The sequence below is a fragment of the Bison bison genome, unplaced genomic scaffold, assembly GCF_000754665.1.
Source record: "Bison bison bison isolate TAMUID 2011002044 unplaced genomic scaffold, Bison_UMD1.0 scf7180017861046, whole genome shotgun sequence".
NCBI lineage: Eukaryota > Metazoa > Chordata > Mammalia > Artiodactyla > Bovidae > Bison > Bison bison.
In genome coordinates, this window is record NW_011491618.1 from 1,876,733 (window position 1) to 1,882,865 (window position 6,133).

A 6,133-nucleotide genomic window follows, 5' to 3' on the forward strand; every position below is an offset into this window, starting at 1 on the left:
CGGGGCAGCCAAATTAATTAATTAATTAATTTAAAAAGTGAAAGTGAAAGTCACTCAGTTGTGTCCGACTCTTTGCAACCCCAGTTGTCCAGGCCAGAATACTGGAGTGGGTAGCCTATCCCTTCTCCAGTGGATCTTCCCAACCCAAGAATCGAACCAGGGTCTCCTGCATTGCAGGCAGATTCTTTACCAACTGAGCTATCAGGGAAGCCCTGATAGCTGCCCTCAATATGCCAGTAAATTCAGAAAACTCAGCAGTGGCCACAGGACTGGAAAAGGTCAGTTTTCATCCCAAAGAAAGGCAATGCCAAAGAATGTTCAAACTATTGCACAATTGCACTCATCTCACACACTAACAAAGTAATGCTCAAAATTCTCCAAGCCAGGCTTCAACAGTATGTGAACTGAGAACTTCCAGATGTTCAAGCTGGATTTAGAAAAGGCAGAAGAATCAGAGATTAAATTGCCAACATCCATTGGATCATAGAAAAAGCAAGAGAATTCCAGAAAAACATCTACTTCTCCTTCACTGGCTGTGTGGATCACAACAAACTGTGGAAAATCCTTAAAGAGATGGGAATATCAGACCACTTTGACCTGCCTCCTGAGAAATCTGTATGCAGGTCAAGAAGCAACAGTTAAGACCAGACATGGAACAATGGACTGGTTCCAAATTGGGAAAGGAGTAAGTCAAGACTGTATATTGTCACCCTGCTTATTTAACTTATATGCAGAGTACATCATGAGAAATGCTGGGCTGGATGAAGCACAAGCTGGAATCAAGATGGCAGGGAGAAATATCAATAACCTCAGGTATGCAGATGACACCACCCTTATGGCAGAAAACCAAGAAGAACTAGAGAGACTCTTGATGAGAGTGAAAGAGGAGAATGAAAAAGCTGGCTTAAAACTCAACATTCAAAAAACTAAGGTCATAGAATCTGGTCCCATCACTTCTCGGCAAATAGATGGGGAAACAGTGGAAACAGTCAGACTTTATTGGGCTCCAAAATCACTGCAGATGGTGACTGCAGCCATGAAATTAAATGCTTGCTCCTTGGAAGAAAAGCTATGACTAACCTGGACAGCATATTAAAAAGCAGAGACATTACTTTGCTGACAAGGATTTGTCTAGTCAAAGCTATGGTTTTTCCAGGGGTCATGTATGGATGTGAGAGTTGGACCATAAAGAAAGCTGAGTGCCAAAGAATTGATGCTTTTGAACTGGGGTGTTGGAGAAGACTCTTGAGAGTCCCTTGGACTGCAAGGAGATCAAACCAGTCAATCCTGAAAGAAATCAGTCCTGAATATTCATTGGAAAGACTTGTGCTGAAGTTGAAGCTCCAATACTTTGGCCACCTGATACGAAGAACTGACTCATTGGAAAAGACCCTGTTGCTGGGAAAGATTGAATGCAAGAGGAGAAGGGGACAACAGAGGATGAGATGGTTGGACGGCATCACCAACTTGATGGACATGAGTTTGAGCAAGCTCCAGGAGTGGGTGATGGACAGGGAAGCCTGGCGTGCTGCAGTCCAGCTGCTAAGTTGCTTCAGTCATGTCCGACTCTGTGCGACCCCATAGATGACAGCCCACCAGGCTCCCCGTCTCTGGGATTCTCTAGGCAAGAACACTGGAGTGGGTTGCCATTTCCTTCTCCAATGAAGTCAGAGGTGGACCCAAAGGAGAGAGTAAACAAACATATGAGCCTGACAAAACTAAGAGGACAGACACTAACTGCACTGGCTTCTCGTGTTGTGGAGCATGGGCTCTAGGGCACGTGGACTTCAACAGTTGCGGCACATGGGCTCAATGGTTGCAGTTCCCGGGCTCCAGAGCACAAGCTCAATAGTTGTGCGGCACGGACTTAGTTGCTCTGAGGCGTGTGAGATCTTCCCAGATCAGAGATCGAACTTGTGTCTCCTGCATTGGCAGGTGGATTCTTTACCACTGAGCCACCAGGGAAGCCCCTGGACCTGATATTTTAAAAAGTTTTCTACAAAACTTTGATTTTATAAATTCCTGCAACTCTCCTATCTACCATCCAGTCAGGCTTTTAATTGGACCTCCTCAGTTAAACCCTGCTTGCCCTGATGAGATACTATTTTTCTTTTTCTGAGTTACAAATTACTTATTATCTGTCCTTGTAGTATTTTCAGCTTCATATTCTTGTTTACTCACTCCATTAGACCAAAAACTACTTGGGGAAGAGATTTTTTTTTTAAATTTGGCTGCACTGGGTCTTAGTTTCGTCAGGTGGGATCTTTAGCTGTGGCATGTGGGATCTAGTTCCCTGACCACTGATTGAACCCAGGCCCCCTGCATTGGGAGCTTGGAGTATTAGCCACGGCACCACCAAGGAAGTCCCTGGGAAGAGATGTTTGACTTACATGTGATCAGATCAGATCAGATCAGTCACTGAATCGTGTCCGACTCTTTGCGACCCCATGAATCGCAGCATGCCAGGCCTCCCTGTCCCTCACCAACTCCCAGAGTTCACTCAGACTCACGTCCATCAAGTCAGTGATGCCATCCAGCCATCTCATCCTCTGTCGTCCCCTTCTCCTCCTGCCCCCAATTCCTCCCAGCATCAGAGTCTTTTCCAATGAGTCAACTCTTCGCATGAGGTGGCCAAAGTACTGGAGTTTCAGCTTTAGCATCATTCCTTCCAAAGAAATCCCAGGGCTGATCTCCTTCAGAATGGACTGGTTGGATCTCCTTGCAGTCCAAGGGACGCTCAGAGTCTTCTCCAACACCACAGTTCAAAAGCATCAATTCTTCGGCGCTCAGCTTTCTTCACAGTCCAACTCTCACATCCATACATGACCACAGGAAAAACCATAGCCTTGACTAGACGAACCTTTGTTGGTAAAGTAATGTCTCTGCTTTTGATTATGCTATCTAGGTTGGTCATAACTTTCCTTCCAAGGAGTAAGCATCTTTTAATTTCATGGCTGCAGTCCCATCTGTACATTCCCATAATGCTTAAACTAGATCCTGCTTTCCCATCCTCAGCTAGCATCTGACCTTCAAGCATTCACCCTCTGGTCCTGTAAACCTCCCTTTTCCTGAAAGTCCTAGGTATTTAGAGACTGAAAACTGGAAAGTCAGCTTGGCATTTAACAGAAAAGGCCTTTGTTCTGAGTCCTGCTTCCATCTCTTACTAGCTGTGTAACCCTAAATCTTACTTAGGATGTAATCTTAAGTAAGTAATCTTACAGTAATCTTACTTAGGATGTCTCAGTCTGTATTTCCTCACTTCTGAAATAGTGGTAATAATAAACACCCACTCTCATGGGCAGTCCATATGGGTTACGTAAAATATCATAAATGGTGTCAGGTAATGGTATTTTAAGAGTTATTCAAATACTTAATAAGCACTCAGGATGGAGACTGGCCAGAAACATCTGATCCAGCCATACCAGGAATACCAGCTGGATGTCAGGCCAGGGCATTATTCTAACTGTAGCCATTCTGGGTCCCTCCCTAAGGCCATCTTCTCTAGAAGGTGAGCCATGTGGGGTCATAGCTCCCCAACCAGGGACTGAACCGGCAACCCCTGCACTGGGAGGTGAAGTCTAAACCCCTGAACTGCCAGGGAAGGTCCTCTTTTTCCTTTTATTGAGCAGTCTAACTGACATACAACATTATATTAGTTCCAGGGGATACAACATAATGATTCAATATTTGTATAGAAGGCATTCTCAGAGTAAGCCCTTTTGACATTCACACAGGCCTACAACTTTCTCCACAGGACCTAATCCTAGGGAAATCTCTGAGGAAAGAAGGAATTAGATGAGATGAATGGCAGAGTCAGACACTGGCGTGCGGGTGAGGGCAGTGCTGCTCTGGGTGAACAGCAAGCCTAAAGCGGAAGAGCGCCAGGACTCGCAGGAGGGTGAGACCGGAGAAGGGCTTCTAGTTGTGCTCAGTGGGCCCCTGCCGCCTGTAGCCAGTGCCAGCACCGACCAGAGACAGCAGGCTAACATCAAGGCAGTGTGAGTGTATGTGAGTATGAGTGTGTGAGTGTGAAGCAGTTAACAAAAGGTCAGGGTCAAGGGGAGTTGTGAAGTCAAGGAGGTCAGTGAGCTGGCTGGCACAAATGAGCTTCCCTCCCTCCTCACTATTCATTTGGTGAATCAGGAAATTACAACTTAAGGAAAACAGCAGCTCTTGCAAATGAGCAGTACAAGGCAACATGTGTATTAGAGGCCGGTGGTGACTGAGCCCACACTGGAACCAGGGGCTTCCCACCTTAGGGTGGTTTTCCTCTTCTAACCAAACCCCAATCCCTGAACTCAAAGGAGGAGCATAACACAGAACCTAAGCTTTTGCATCTTCCTTCCAGGTGCACATTATCAGTTAGAGTGGCTAGCAATCTCAAGGGAACATTAGCTTCTAAGAAAATATGAGGCAACCAAAGAAGGCAAGTACTATAAAAGAAGCTTTCTCTGGCATCGGTGCCCTTCTGTCATAAGTAATGGACCAGACAGAAAGGAGAATTTTAAAGCATAATAAATATCTCAAGAAGGCAAGGAGCTTACTAGAAACATAAAAGAAGAACAGCAGGTAAATAAAATAATTAATTGAAGATAAGGGATATAAAAAAATACGATAGTTAAAAAACACTTCAAATAGTAAAAAAAAAAAAAAAATCATTTAAAAATGAGCAACAGATAGACATTTCTCCAAAGGTATACAAATGACCAATACGCACATGAAAAGATACACAAGGTCATTAGCCTTGTTGCTGCTGCTAAGTCACCTCAGTCATGTCCGACTCTGTGTGATCCCATAGACAGCAGCCCACCAGGATCCCCCGTCCCTGGGATTCTCTAGGCAAGAACACTGGAGTGGGTTGCCATTTCCTTCTCCAATGCATGAAAGTGAAAAGTGAAAGTGAAGTCACTCAGTCGTGTCCAACTCCTAGCGACCCCATGGACTGCAGCCTACCAGGCTCCTCCGTCCATGGGATTTTCCAGGCAAGAGTACTGGAGTGGGGTGCCATTGCTTTCTCCGGATTAGCCTTGTTAGGAAAATGTAAATTGAAAACACAAAGAGATACCACTTCAAACCCACTGTCTGTGTGCTGAGTTCCTCAGTCGTGTCCATCTCTTTGCAACCCCATGGACTTTAGCCTGCCAGGTTTCTCTGTCCATGGGGATTCTCCAGGCAAGAATACTGGAGTGGGTTGCCACTCCCTCCTCCAGGGGATCTTCCCAACCCAGGGATCACACCCAGGTCTCCTGCATTGCAGGCAGATTCTTTACCGTCTGAGCCACGAGGGAAGCCCAATAAGAGAATTGCTTAGCAGGCCCCAGGGAGATATGAACTCCTGACACCTGGTTTATAAGACCAGCGCTCTAAACCCTGAACTATAGGGTCTCATGCCAAACGCACTAGGATGGCTTTAACAAAAAAGACAGGTAATAACAAGTGTTGGTGAGGACCTGCAGAACTGGAATCCTCATACTTTGTTGGTGGGAATGTAAATGGTGTAGCCAACAGGGAAAGTCTGCCAGTTCCTCACAAAGTTAAACAGAGACTTACCATCAGTTCAGTTCAGTTGATCAGTTGTGTCCGACTCTCCTCAACCCCATGAATCACAGCACACCAGGCCTCCCTGTCCATCACCAACTCCCAGAGTTCATTCAAACTCATGTCCATCGAGTCGGTGATGCCATCCAGCCATCTCATCCTCTGTCGTCCCCTTCTCCTCCTGCCCCAAATCCCTCCCAGCATCAGGGTCTTTTCCAATAAGTCAACTCTTTGCATGAGGTGGCCAAAGTATTGGAGTTTCAGCTTTAGCATCAGTCCTTCCAATGAACACCCAGGACTGCTCTCCTTCAGAATGGACTGGTTGGATCTCCTTGCAGTCCAAGGGACTCTCGAGTCTTCTCCAACACCACAGTTCAAAAGCATCAATTCTTCGGCGCTCAGCTTTCTTCACAGTCCAACTCTCACATCCATACATGACCACTGGAAAAACCATAGCCTTGACTAGATGGACCTTTGTTGGCAAAGTAATATCTCTGCTTTTTAATATGCTATCTAGGTTGGTCATAACTTTCCTTCCAAGGAGAAAGCGTCTTTTAATTTCATGGCTGCAATCACCATCAGCAGTGATTTTGGA

The 6,133-nt window shown here is 45.6% G+C and overlaps 1 protein-coding gene across 1 annotated transcript in view; it reads right to left on the reverse strand.

Annotated features, from left to right (window-relative positions):
* The window catches only part of DBF4B (DBF4 zinc finger B), a 28,814-nt gene that overhangs the window by 18,938 nt on the left and 3,743 nt on the right, over nt 1-6,133 (reverse strand). The window lies entirely within an intron of this gene.